General features: G+C 44.5%; 1 pseudogene; it reads right to left on the reverse strand.

Annotated features, from left to right (window-relative positions):
- Window positions 1-14659: 14659 nt before the first annotated feature.
- LOC144156403 (U6 spliceosomal RNA) lies at window positions 14660-14747 on the reverse strand (annotated as a pseudogene).
- Between the last annotated feature and the right edge of the window lie 440 nt (window positions 14748-15187).

Consider the following 15187-nt stretch of genomic DNA (forward strand, 5'->3'; position numbering starts at 1 on the left):
TTTCGCTACATTCCAGTCGGATGGCAGTTTAGAAGTTTGAAGAAATTTGCAATAAATAATGCCAAGATATTCACTGCACGACTCTGCATATCATAGCGGAAACGTGTTGCGGTATCATCCGGACCACATGCTTTTTTGAGGCCTGGGTTCAGAAGTTTTAGAATACCTGCATCACTTATAACTAATGGTTCAGTTGGCTTAGCAGCAATTGGAATGAGTGTGGGAAGTGATACCGTTGCCATCAGTGAAAACAGGGCGACAATAACTATTGAACATAATGGCCTGACTCGGTTCTTCCATGTCGGTTAGAGATTAAGTTGTCCCTGTTCCAGTCTGAACGTGTTTCCATAACCGATAGAGGTTCCTCCCGATGTAGCTGAGAAGCGCTGTCGTAAAATGATGTTCTTTAGAGAGTTTTACTGTGCTTCAGATTAAGGTTACTGTGCTTCAGATGTGCAAATAGAATGTTACTCATATGCAGGACCATAAATAAATTTCTTGCATAAGAAACCGGGCCAAAAACAACTATAAATAAGTAATTAATGTCATTCAACGCGAACGACATTAGCTATAAGATACATTCGCCTTTGCCATTCGGGTCTACATGGCTAAAGGATTCCGTCCGATAATGATAGCAGTGGTGTTTTAAAAACTCGCCGACTTGCAAGAGAACAACGTAAATGCGTCCAGGATAACTTTAACCTTTTAATGTTTGAAAACAAAACCAAATTAACTTTTAAAGAAAAAGTGTACCTCAATTTTAGCTAACATTCACATCAGTAGCCGAGGCAAGACGAACTTCTTTGGAGAGCCGGTGCGCATTATCAACAGGCGTAAGCGATATGCTAAGGAAGACACCACACAGAGAGAAGTACAAAAGGACCGGTTGAGACTAGCAACTAACCATTATTCCACGCTGAAACATACATAAATACACACGGGCATATCATTCCGCACGCCGCAAAACGAAAAATAGAAAACAAATCTACAAAAACCTGTGGTGAGGATTTTCACAAACACTCTTGGATAAGCAACCCTGAACGCTGGCCGTCGACCTTCGGTCGGCCTCTCAGGTATTGTCCATACGGCGCGCGACGAAATTAGTCCCGACAATGACGAAATTCCTCTACTTTGTCACCACGCCGCGTGCAATACAAAAAATTGGGCCCATCTCCCCGCGAGGCAGACTCGAGTAAATGCGTCCCATAGGGGGTGGGTGTATTGCGTTAACGTTTAGTGTTTGGGGAGTTGGTGTTAGTGAATTCGTTGTATCAGCAGCTTCTTCACGTAGTTTGAATGAGTCAAGGATATAAGACGCGTTAGTAGCCTCCCATTCTGTGTCGGCTTTGTGGCGCAGTGGGTAGAGCACCATGTACATTGCGTTCCGCCGCAGGGTCGAGGGATCAAAACCAGGCGCCGGATAGTATTTTTTTTATATAGTGTAGGGGGAGGGGTGCGGACTACGACTACAGACGTCAACGCGGGTGACATCGTGAGTTACTGAAATGCTCTGCATTTAAAAGCACCTGGCCCTCCCGTCGAACGATCCCCGCAAGATCGGCGACATACCTCGCCTTGACGAACTGAGCGCGTACTCTGTAACTTCCCGAGACACTGCGGCGCGCTCAGCTCTATCGATAGCCGGTGACACTTCGAATGACCTCACAGCAAGCACAACTCCCCCGACAACAACGCACCCGCGCCTCGCACGCACTAATGCGGTAATTAACCCTGACACTATACATATACGGTGATTTCACAAGGTACGAGAAGCGCGCTCGAACTTAAGCAACCTTATCCCCGCAGGGAACAATTCTATCGGCCAGACGCGCATCCTGGCCCCCCCAGACAAGCGATTAAAGTTGAAAAGTATTCTCGCACCTGCGCTATTCACCCGTCGAACGCCGCGTCAGCTCAACCAGCATGGAAGCAAGCACAAGCTGCGGCCCACTGCGTGGTTATTCTGCCCTTGACCTTCGAGCAAGCACGTTCCCCTGAAGGGTGGGCAAATTGACCAGCTTAGAGGAAGAGGAACACCGTAGAGACTTGTGAATTTTGTTACTAGAACCTTGGCATCAAAACAGCTAAATCCTAGCGATGCAACGTTTGCAGAAGCAACGCCGTTCCTGCTGTTTCTTCGTAAACCTAAGGAGTTACCGTTACAGTTCCAGTGACCCTTAATGGAACGGTGGCGTTACTCTGTTCCTCCAAAAAGGAACTAGTTTCAGGAACGCCATTCCTTGAAACGCCATTCCGTACAACACTGAGCCAAGCTTGCACAGTTATGAAATTCGTGAGCCAAGCACGCGACAATGCTAGCATCAGAAGCTTGGAAATTTTGTACAGTTCTTACTGTTGGTTTTGATGTGCGAAATCCTAGCTTCAATTTACAGGTTACCATTTGGTCATCAGAAATCCCTGGGATGAGATTAACAACCACTTTATTTGAGGGAAGCTGGCCACTAATCAAAATCAGGTCAAGAATTGTTTTTCTTTCCTTTTCCTCTGTTATTCTTGTGGGTTCCAAAACGATCTGTTGTAGACTGAAATTTAAAATTAAATTAATAAGTGTCTCTATGACTGTGACGTGTACTACATGCAGTTCCAGCTATATCAGGAAGGTTGAAGTCCCCCACGATGGCTAGACGAGAATAGTGGGAATGAATTTAAACATATTCTTGAACCGCTTTCTTTAACGTACCTTTCGCAGCTACAATTTTTACTAGTAGAAAATGTATCTTTGGATGCCTCATAGATTTGTCTCTTCACTTCATTTGAAGTACGCCTAGGTCCTTAAGTCTAGTTAATGTATTTCATTTCTTTCTCGCATTCTGCCTCGTTGACAGAGTAATTAAAAAAATATGAGGTTATTTCAAGTTTCGTTTTGTTAAATATTAATATACCTCGTACCTCGGCACATATTTCAGCTACGCGACCACACATCTGCTTATCGTGTAGCGCATGCTACACTACGCTACCTCGGGTAGTCTTCCCGGGGTGACCAGTTTTGCCCTTGAGCGTTACAGGTCAAACCATGCCCCCTTCGGCAAGCGCCAGGCGCGCAGCAGCGAGCCGATAACGGGGAGAGATAGGCACCAGGGGAAATATAGTCGAGGAGGCAAAGGAGACGTGCGCGGCACCGCGCACGGAACATTGCGGAGGAATGCGAGGAGTCCGCAGGGATAAGCACGCGCCACCAAGGAAGGCCACTAGGCCACGCGCGGCGCTGAACCATGTGGGATAGAGGAAGATGAACACCCAGCTGTGGTCCCACGTACAGTGGCAACGCCATGAGGAGAAAAAAAGGAAAAACGCTAAGGCTGCGTACAGCTTCGCTACCTTCAAGTCTTACGCATTAGTGTGAGCTTCCATCATTTTTAGCGTCTTTTTATTTCTAGTATAAAAATGCGATATCAGTAAACTCACAGTATAAATGTGACCGTTGTGAATAGAACATGCTGCGAAATGATCTGACTTGATCAACTCTTCTGTCGAATTCCCCATTTGTACATAAAATGCACATGTCGTCATGCAGGCGATATGAGCTCTTTATACAATGTATAAAACCTCTTCATCCGGAAGGAAGATTTTGGTATGTGCTTACATACAGTCCCACCGAAATGATTTAGATCTCACGCGAAATCATATAAAGGCACCAGACCACACTGCGTCAAATATATTATAAAGTTTATGCAACTTGTTTAGGGCTTACAAACAACAATGGTGTCTGATATAGATTTTTCTCGGCGGCATTATGAATTGCCACATGCCATCCAGCAGCACCAACACTAATTCGTAAAGGCGTCTTAGATTTTGCACGTATAGTACCGCCCCATTTTTAACTAAGGTTTTAAAGTCTGAACGAGATTTGAAGTCATATAACATCAACACACACATCACAGGCATGATAATTCATGTTTATAGCTTCGCAGAAATTGTATAGAGTGAAGAAATGTTAAAGTTTACTCTTAAGTTCAAAATTGAAGTCTTCGTAATGCAATTTTCACTTTACCGCCGCATACACGACGGAATAGGTCATGTTTTTACCGATTGTCTATTAAACTTACGCAGCATGTCAATTTTCGAGGCGTAACACAAAGAACAAGTCAAAAGGAAGCTTACAGAATCAACACAATCAACGCAATCCGAAAAGACGGGAACATTTCGTTTCATTAGGTTCCGCCGTCCACAAGCCAAAATCGCCGAGGAGCGACACATCGAAAGACGTAGCCCACTCTGAGGACACGAAAAGGTAAATAGAGATTGAAAGAGCCGGATAAATGCTTGTTGTCGCATTTGTTTACACTGGGGTATAAATTTGGAATTGCACATCTGCTAGTTTTTGGTAATGTTTGAGCTCACCGAAAATACAATATATTTCTTGGTACGGTGTATGTTCGGCGCTGACAAGAAGTTCAGGCAATAGCGGTCCATTTGCACACCTTCAATGGCGGCGTAAAAGCGTCCACAATATTTCATAGACTATTGTGAAATCACAAACCTTAAACACAGGTCCAATATGTTGCCACCTGCGACGAAAGATATGTGGAAAAGTTTATACATGTACACACCTGTGCTTGGGAATGTGTTGTGAAACCGAGCGCTTTCAATCATTCCCTAGTGGATGAGTGGTGTGTAACTAGCAAACTAGCAGACGGTTTTTAGAAACTTGAGTCAGACGTTTAGTTGTGAAACACATTTTCTTGCAGTTCAGAGAGGCCGCCCACTAAACGTTTTTGAGCACAGGCTCGCTAGGACATATTAAATTCGGTATTTCATACAATTAAGAACACGCTAAGAATACCTAATTCAACTAATTGAAACAACCTGGCACCAAAAGTAGGAAAAATTGCAGGGTGGTGACGTTCGGTGCTTACATAAGTCATTGAAACGCTGGACGCATTACGGTACCTAAAAACACTAAGCCAGCTGAAACTTTAATAAAGAGCACCACGTATAAAAGAACATGTTTTTGCGGATCGCAATAATCAGGCTTTTCATATTATGCTCCAAATAAAGAAACTTTCAGTGATGATGTCTTTGCATTAAAGCAACAACTACATTTGCAACCTCCCTGAAAGCGTTGGGTGTTTTGGGAAAAGAGCACGGTTCCTTCAGCTCAGCTTTGAGTTGTAATTCACAATATATGGTCTCTGATACAGGCTGATACAATAAAATGAAAAAAACATCGTGCCTTCGAGTGCCCGAGTGAGTATAGATGGCTAAACCCAGCTTTAAATTAACCTAATAGAACCTAAGTCAAGTCACATTCAACATTGATTAAATCACATGATGATAAAATATGAAGTAGATTCGTTATGGGTGCGGAAGACGCCTAAATCAGCTCCATCGCAAAGCGTGCCTGAATGGATCCTGCCTCTTGTCTTCAGACTATCTGTATAAGAGTCATCAGAAATGTCTGTGTTTAGATCATTCATGGGTTTTTGTCAGTCTCTATCGCAGACCTGCTTCTCAAAGTGACCTCGAACGTGCTCCACGCCACTTTCGCGCGGTGCCGGCTCGCATACTCAACTGTTTTTCTTGGCGGCTATCACCACTCAGCCAAATAGGCACGTGGCGGCAATTGTTTCCATCGCTGTGTTGGTGATCGCGGTGATCAAGAAAAATTGAGTAATGAGCAAACGAAGAAAAAAACAGCAATGAAGATAAATTGTTTTATAAAAGTGGCTGCCGTATAAGCGTCGCAAATTTTTGTACAAAGTTCCCCTCGGTGCGCACTTGATCACAGGTATAACGCAACTGTCGGATTAATCCGCAAGAAGTACAAAAAGGGTGGCGAGCCCACCAAGGCCACCCTATAAAAAAGCAGGGATAAAGCATGATATTAAAGGCTCATTAATTCACATTCAGGACTTACACAGAAAAACGGCAAAAAAATTAAGACAGAATTTCTTAGCTATTCTTACTGCCAAATTTACTCAGAGAAAAAAATGCGGTCTTTATAACGTACTTCCATAGAATAATCTCGCACCCCTGAACTGCAATGTACATAATGGGCCCGGTCTTCATCAATCCCGAGAAGAAAAGCAAAAGAATTGCTATTTACTTTGCATGCTCATTTTTAAGTGATATGGCATGCAAATTGAGATTAAGGAATATTGATGCCCTCAGACTGGCAGAATAGGCAGCTAGGAAAGCGCCGAATAATAACGATGGTGCATGGCTAACGCCTAATAAAACGGATAATCTGAAGTAATTTTGATTACAGTGTTAAAACCAGCACTCAATACACTTATGAACCACTTATAATAAACAAAAAATGTTAATAATTCGCTACAGTGCTCCGCACCGCTGTGTTGCTACCCCTCATTTTTGTCGAGCGGTTTTTTAGCTCGAGGCTCTCACCCTCAGGGGAATCGGCCTGGTGATGTACAGGGAAAAGTACACCTACGATTCAAGAAGCTTAGCATCACCACCTGATGACCGACTGCGAGGGAGCAAGGCAAAAAGAAACCGATCACGTCACGACGCGACGTCAGCGCGGACCACGGTCGCAAATTCAATAGAACTCCGACCAAGATATGTTGCTCCAAAAAGCTTTTCTTTAAATATTTTTTTCGCGCACTACCTTCGGCTGGTACACCGTGACTCTCGGCGCGATTCCACTGGGATTCCGAAATCATGTACATTGCCTTGATATTTTGTTGGGGTTTCCAGGAAGTCAGAATAAGCAGTCTTTTGTCTGTTTCGTCGGCTCATTGCGTGCATTAGGTGCGGAACAGCGCGCTGAGGAAATTTGTTTGCCTATAAATTATTGTGAAAGTGTTTCACAATTTTTGCTTTCTTAAAAGATACCTCTAGATAAATGGGAACAGTCGCTGTTCCGCCGCGTTTTATTGGCTGATCGCGGATAAATTGACAGGCCGCTACGTCGCAAAAGTCTTTCCTTGTGTGAGCAGGTTTATTCAGTAGGCTTACTTGAGTTTGTATCGAAAAAGAGTACCTGTTCGAACATGTAAAAACTACTAGCTGAACGCCGTAAAAAACGTATCAGAGCGCGGGCAATTTTCTGCGTGCGATGGTATTTCGAAACGCTGACTGATTGCTTGAGAAACGCAGAAGCGTAAAACATGCGCTAAGCAACGTCAGTGGTACCTGCCACTGTAATGGTCGACGGAATACTACGAGTGGTTTCTGATCCCCCCCCCGTCCGTAGTCCCCAGCCACAACGATGAACCGCTGATGTCGTATCTCGTCTTAGCTATGCAATAGAACACCCTTTGTCCACATGTGGGGGAGGCCGAAGGTAATTATTCACCGTAATTATTCACCCGGCAGCAGTGTTAGTATGACAAGAAACTCCAACGTAAAACCTGCTAGGAGAGACACGCACTTTGGAAGCTTTAGGGCTGAATTCGACATCAGTGATATATTCTGCGAGAAGAAAAACACAACACACACGCGAATACTTGTTTGAGGCAGGACAATCATAACGCAATAAACGCCCATTTATGTGCAGACTTACCAATCAAGCAACAAAACATTTTTAGCAGTCCTCGTTCTGCGGGATGGGCCAAAAAATCAGAAGATATCTGTACGAATTAAGACCAAACTGAGCCCGATACTAGCACTCAGAGAAATACCCATCTTATTGTTGCTGGCGTTAAAAACACGCAGCAACCTCGCTGTTTCGAGTACGGCTGCTGCGTCACCCCATATTGGCCCTACCCTCAGGGAATGCACAGCGGCGCTGTATTCTCGAGTCGGATATCGTTTATTTGCACTTACATTTTACCGTACAGACTTCGTGGTACGCCAACGCAACGTCTGGAGGGGGAAAACTCAGCCTCATAATTTTTTCGCATCGGACCCTGCCACCCTTATTATTCGCAAAACCTATGGGAGCGTTCGTGCATACCCTAAGTGCCAGACTAAAAAAAATGGAAAAGAAAAACAGCGCCTGGAGCGTAGCTAGATTTTCTTTTTGTGTGTTGTCTTTTCCATCTTTTGTGAAGAAACGTTCCTCGAAGAAGATTGCGCCATCAACGCTCCTCACGTCAAAATTGTCTGCCCCCCCCCGGGGCGCTAGTAATTATCTTCGCATATAAGCTGTCTCTTAAGCGAGTCGTTTGTAAAACTATTTCGTCTGGGTTAGCGTAAGACGCCTAAACTAGTTTGTTCTTTGGGGTTAGTGTTTTTCAGTTTCTTATTATCTTGTTCTTCCTGCGTAGATATTCAATGCCAGCGTCACTCGAATCTCCGGCGGTCCGCGCATTTTTGTCGGGTGTCTCTGTTAACTCAATCTGCACCATAAACGGTAACCATTCAATAACAAACTCTAGATAACAGTTGTTGTTTTAAATGCGGAGCATTTCTTAGGCTCGCCTGGTTCTCCGTCGTTGATGGCGGCGCCATCCACATTCTCACTGCGGATACGCAACTGTGCTCCTTACACCGACAACTCCGCGATACTACACTATCAAAAAAAGAAATAGTTAGCGGCGCCCGGTTTCGATACCACGACTCTCTGGCCGCAACGGAAGGTACGCGGTGCTCTTCCCACTACGCTACAAATCCGGGACAGGAGCAAGTGCTACGAACGCGCCCTATGTCCTTGACTCATTCAAACTACGTCAAGAAGCTACTGATACAACGAAGGCACGCGAAGCTGAACGTCAAGGGAAACGACGAACTGAAAACTTTAGAGGGGGATGCTGAATTTCCCGTGGGAAAGCTGTGGCGGGAAGCGCCACGCGCCTTGCAGCTCAACCAGCCCCGTCCGCAGCGACTCTGATGCTGATTGTGGCAGGATGCCCCTGGGGATTGGCCAACCAAAGAATCCATCACGAGATAGGTTCACGTTCAACGACTGTCGTCATCTTCCCGTAGGGGAACCGCCGAAGAAGAAGAAGAACGAGAAGACGCATCCGAAACGGGGTTCTGCCGCCGGGATGTATGCTCTGCCCTCCTGCGCTACATTGAAAATTCAAAACGATTCTCTTTATGATTGCGATTGGTCACCCTCGCTTTGATTTTTCAGGGTTTTTTTTATTTTTTCCTTTTTCCTCAAAAATTTTTCAAACCGGTCTAAATTATCTTTCCTAAAAGTCGCGTGATTAGAAAAGAATTCCATTCATTTTAACCATCCTCTGTTGATTGGCCGATCCTCTGATTGGGTATGTGCCATAGTTAAAGGCGCAACAACAACAACAACAACAAAGCTGCGAAGAGGAGGACGTGTACATTGCTCTCAGCCGGTGCACCAATGTCAACAGCCTTTACCTCACCAAAGCTGACGGAGACTACCCATTCTACCACAGAGACAATATCGACAAGAACATGATGGACGAGTTTCGGCGCCCCGAGAACCACCGCCTGCTCACCGTAACACAACAGCACTTGCGTGCCTTTGCCACCGGTGTGGACCCGGACGCGGAATTCCCTCTGGCGATAGTAAAAAACAGATCACTCAATATAACGGCAACACAATGGAACCACACGGAACTGCCACGATGCTTCGCATCCTCATCAGGGTTCCCCACGGGAAGATGGTGTAATTTTTTTCCAGTTGCTGTTGTAGTAAACCGCAGAGAAAGATGTGCCCGAATAGTAAACGATTGTCATACCACGTACAACAAACTCTATTTATTCATCTGCCTTTTGAAGAAGGATTGACGGTTTTATCGGAGGCGGTTTCAGTCGATGAGCCCCCTGAACATGATACAGAGGTGGATATATGTTCATTGTTTATTTGTTCAGTTATTGAAAACGCGTATTAGCTGGCAAGCATTACTCTAGGGATAATGTAGCAATAAAAAGAAAGTGTTCATGCAGACACAACATCAGGTGCAAACTTTGTCGTCATGGACGTCCAAAAGAGAAATGGGCCATTCAAAATACACCCTATTACTAAAAGAGGCATCAGAAGACGTACCAGAGAAGCAGAAGAAGCTGAGACGGCACTTTAAAAAGTTAGGCAAGCAGCGATCTCAAAGTTCTGCTCAAAATTAGACGCTCTCAGGCCTCTATCGCGACATCGTCAGGTTATTAAGAGAATGTGCAACAATGTTCTCCAACCACACCCGTTCCGACAGTTATCATTGCTCGATGAGATTTCCCTGAAAGAGGAGGCTGAAACGTACTGTAGGCTACTGTTTATAGGATCAATATTGCGACATGCCCCAAGGTGCCCCTAAGAAACCCCGCCTGATACTTGCTCCGCCATCAACCTTCCATTTTTCGTAAACGAACTCAATGCAGTCACTTCCCGTGTAAACAAACGTTCTTCGGCCAAGACAAAATAACATCTGAGGCGATTTCTCGCCTGTCGGACAACTGTCGATGGCGTCTACCAAAATATTACGATTCAATTTGGCCCTGTGGCCCAGTATTTTCCCAATGGAAGCTTGCTAGGCTAGTGGCCATCTAAAAATATTAAAACCGGGTAACGTACCAATGACGTATGATTCTTCCTGACCGGTAGCTTTGCTAACCTCCTTAGGTAAAATTATGAGAAAATCTATAAAGGTATATATATAAAGCCAGCAAAAACTCTATACGACATAGATGAACAGTTTTCGCGAAAATAGAGCAGCATTTCGCAAAGTGATTGCACTGGTTTCGTCTCTGTAAGAAGAAGTGCATAGCGGATATTGTCATAGTGCCTTATTTGTAACATTAAATCGGCATTAGATTCAGTCTTTCATAATGTCGTTCTGACATTCCGTGCGGCGGTTGGGTTTGCGGAAAACTTCATGCTTGGATATGAAGTTACCTACAGGGCGACGACTTTTCATGTGCACGCCGGAAGGCCGAACTTCCCACTATGCCGCACAAAAGGCGTACCTCAAGAAGCCGTATTGAGCCCTCTGGTATTTCCCTTAATTTCATTCACCTAAAGCAAGCTCTCCCGCTTGGCGTCCACGTCACACCCTTTGCCCACGACATCTGGATTTTGAGTGAGGCGCGATGGTGTCGTATCAACCAGAAAAGGCTACAGAAAGCTCTCGCAAAAATATCAGCGTGCCTTTCACGCAAAGGGTGGTGCCTATCTTCCGAGAAAAGTGTTGCAGTGGCTTTTACTCGCAAGCACATGAAGCGATCTCAACTATCTCTTGGAGGCCGTACCCTATAGTATGCAAGAACACGAATATTTCTCGGAATCTTATTAGACCGAAATCTTTCCTGGTCTTCTGAACTCAGAAAACTCTGCACGAGAATATCCGCGATGCCAAAAATCGTCGGGTATCTTGTTAGTCGATGGGGCGGTGACTGTCACTGTATCATACTGCTTTGCGAAGCCTATGTCGAAGGTGCCCTAGGTTACAGTCTCTCTGTCCTTTTGAAGCATCCGCCCACTAGTAGAAAGCATCTAAAAACGGCCAGAAACGATTGCCTCCATATTTGCATCGGCCTTCCCAAGAAGTGGCCGCGCTTAAGTACCGTCAATGAAGCTGGCTGTACGCCTTTGGACGTGATTAGACAGAAGAAAACTTTGCGAATACATCTGTGACATCGAGTGCATACAAAAACCAATATAAACCACGCAGGGTAGAAAATGGCCACTAGAGTTTCGGGCAAACACTCAAGACATTAAATAGCTCCGTTCCCTCCCAGTCACCGAAAGCAGTGCCAACTAATTTCCCTGCCTCGACCCTTTCCCTCTTAGGTGGCAGATGCAACATCCCCTGAACAGACTCCAAACAGACCGTGCCTCAAAGTAGAGTCCTACAATAACGCTTCACCACATTAGCCGTATATACTCCCCCGCAAACCACATCTTCAGAGACAGCTCATGTACATTTGAGTGCAGTTCCTCCGGAGTTTTAAAGACGATAGTCTTTCTTGGGCTCCGTAAAGCCCAGAAACTTTGGTCTGTCTGTATGTCTGTCTGTCTGTCTGTCCGTCTGTCTGTCTGTCTGTCTGTCTGTGACGAGATTCAGCCACCCGGCCGAAGTAAAACTGATTTTGTGCTATAGTCTTATATACTCACAGCCACATGTAAACGTCTAAGCCCGGTTTCTATGTTCATACTTGTCAACTTTGTTCAACAAGAACAAAACATTACGCAAATATAAGACAGGAAATTAGTACACAAGGGATATTTACAGTGTTCCTTCAAAAAAATATTCATGAATGCTTGGTTTTTTTATAGCAAATGATATTCTACATCCACTGCAGAAAACCGCCGCCTCCTGGCGGCATACGAAAAATCACACGGCAACAGCAACGAAAGGTTCCACTAGCTAGGTTCCACGTTCTGCTTGGAACGCACGTGGAGCACGGCCATGCGGCTCTACAAATCTTCTAGTCGGCCACCTCCATTCACGCGCGTCTCCGCCGTACTGCCGCGCTGGCATCGAGGAACCCGGCCTGTAGCAGTTGAACGCGGTAAATTGAAATCGCCTTGCGCAAACCTTTAGTCTGTTTACCTTTGAATGAGCGCGACAGTACAGGAACAGCATAAGAGGTGAGCGGGAAAGCAAAGGGGGGCATTTCCTTTGCAAATGTCTATAAGACTATCGTCATTTGACGACATTTGCAACGAAAGGAGCAGATACGCGGCCAATTTTTTTATTCCTTTTACTAGCGGGATGTTCTCCAATTTCCTTGAGTGACTGACATCATCTATGATAGCCTAGCTTCACGCCATCAGGGTAGCTATAGGTTACATTTTACGTCAGAGCCTGAGGCAATGGACCATTTTCACAGACCAAAAAGCAGCTCTTCAAAGCCTGCTCCGCAGGGACAGCTTCGCTATTCACCAACATGCCTCCCATAAGATCACATACTTGCACCACCTTACCAGCGATGCGGGGCAAGGTGGTGTAAGTATGTGACCTGTGTATGTATAACATATCAGTGGCTTCCTCGTCACGGTGGTGTCTGAGGAAATGAGAGGGCAGATGAAGCTGCTCGCAGGGGCGTGGAAATGCATAATGTGAGGAAGATTTTCTTCACTGAGCGTGATGTCGCAACTATGACGAAGACACTTGCTTTAACGGAACGGAATGGTCAGTGGCCTCTTCCAGAGCACCATCATTTCTTCCTACGCCACATAGATCCCGACCTCTGGATGAAGCTGCCAGTGGTACTTCCGCGCCTATTAGAGACGTTGTATCACCGACTACGCCTCAACGTAGCACTCCGAAAGTCATACCTTTTTCAACGGGGGCATGTCCGGGGATGTCCCACCACGAAGCCATGCTCCCTGAATCCCTACACCATCAATCAATCAATCAATCAATCAATCAATCAATCAATCAATCAATCAATCAATCAATCAATCAATCAATCAATCAATCAATCAATGAATCAATCAATCAATCAATCAATCAATCAACCAATCAATCAATCAATCAATCAATCAATCAATCAAACAGCTGTATTTCTTTTGAAAAGGAGGAGTACGGGACTAAAAGCTCGAGCAGCTTGACGAGGTCCCGACCCCATTACAAGTCAGCAAACAGCAGCATGATGGTCAATCAGGAACAATGAATGCAAATAAATTGACAAGTGTTACATAACATCGAGTAATACAAAACTTTTGTGACATAACGCAGTAGCAGTAAAGAAAATTTCATAGGCATACTCATGAAGTAACGTGAACAGTAAAATCAACAATCTAAAAGAAAAAGGAATAAAGTTCAAGGCATGTACTATTACAGAGATGAAATGAGCTGGTGAAGCGTTTGATGAGATAGTTAGGATTATATGACGGATCAAAATCTTCATGGTTTAATAAATTTAGCAAGGAAGGTAATTTGTAAGAAAGAGACTGTTTATCATAGGTTGTTCTAGGTGTGGCTACAGCAAACATTTCTTTGTGCCTTGTTATGCGAACACCTGGGTTGCCTTTTAGCTTAGCAAGTTTTATTATGGTATCGGTACCATACTTAACAAAAGCTTTGTAGCACCACCGTACCATCAACCGTCACAATAGCATCAACCGTCACAAACAAAACTTCCACATAAAACACCCAGACATGCACATTTACAGATGCACAAACTCGTGCGCGCGCACACGCACACACTAGATCGTACAACCACAAGCACAACCACACACACCCGCCTCACGTATACACGCGGGAATGAACCCAGCCGTTCGCTGCGCAGTAAATAGCAGCTTTTCGTTGAGCATATAGTTGGGTTGTGAGAATACAGGCATCACTCACACTGCATTGCAGTAAGATTGCGGACATGATAGACTGTGTTCCAATGATTTGTAACCCTTAAGCTATTGAAGTAACCACGAAAATCTTGGGAATAAAGGTGTGTTTCAAGTACAAAGCTGCGTGAAATACTTGGCTACACATGGGCTTTCCTTAAATAGAATGGAATCGACTCAGAAAGCTATTGGTTTGGCGGAAAGTTGGGGTTAAGGTTGGTTACCCTGTGTTTACTTGCGTGTGAGAATGCTTGAAAATATATTGAGATAGGTTGAAACTAGATAAAGACAAGCGAAATAAGGCCGCAAAATAAGGCGTCCTGGTCTCGGTCGGATAACATTTCCATGACCAGTACAACTGCAAGTGCAAACAAATATGGACCTTGTTGCCTTAAAACAGCCCGATTTATTTTATGAGAATTTGTTGTGTTCCGAATGCATTATTGAGGTGCTCCATTTTCTTTAGGAGCGCGCACCAAGCGCGTATATATATATATAGAATATAAATTTGTACAGTCTCCAAAAGCCTTCAAAAATGTTTTTTTTTCTTTTTATGCGCAGGAAACATGCTAGTCTTCTCTGTATCGTTCCAATTTTAGTATATGTACTCTGGAAGTGCTTGTCGAAACAATTATGCCAAATAATTTGCTCTTCCCTTTTAAATATACTCAAAACCCACTTGCACAAGCCACCTCTCATGTACCTCTCATGCACGTTTCATGCACATGAAAGGTGCATTTCTCGCTGTATATTCTTTATTCTGTTTCTTTTTCTCTTGAAATCTCTATACTCTGTATAGAATCCCGTTTCACGGTAGGAATAAAGCCGTGACTGCGGATCCTCTGTAGTGGTGCGTTGGCTTTTTTGAAGATAGCAGACGTGTGTTAGAGAACAGCTGTTTAATGCGACATTCGAGTGGGTAATTCGGTAAAGGAAGAAGCTGATGTCACGAGCCTCGCTGCCTGTGAGGTGGCTTCAATGTCTTCGTCTTGTCAACCACATCACATTTTCCTACAGGCTCCGGCCGGCGAAATATTATGGATCTGATTGGCTTCACAT

The sequence above is a fragment of the Haemaphysalis longicornis genome, unplaced genomic scaffold (assembly GCF_048455015.1).
Source record: "Haemaphysalis longicornis isolate Haplotype H1 unplaced genomic scaffold, Haemaphysalis longicornis Haplotype H1 scaffold_1, whole genome shotgun sequence".
In the NCBI taxonomy this organism is placed as follows: Eukaryota; Metazoa; Arthropoda; class Arachnida; order Ixodida; family Ixodidae; genus Haemaphysalis; species Haemaphysalis longicornis.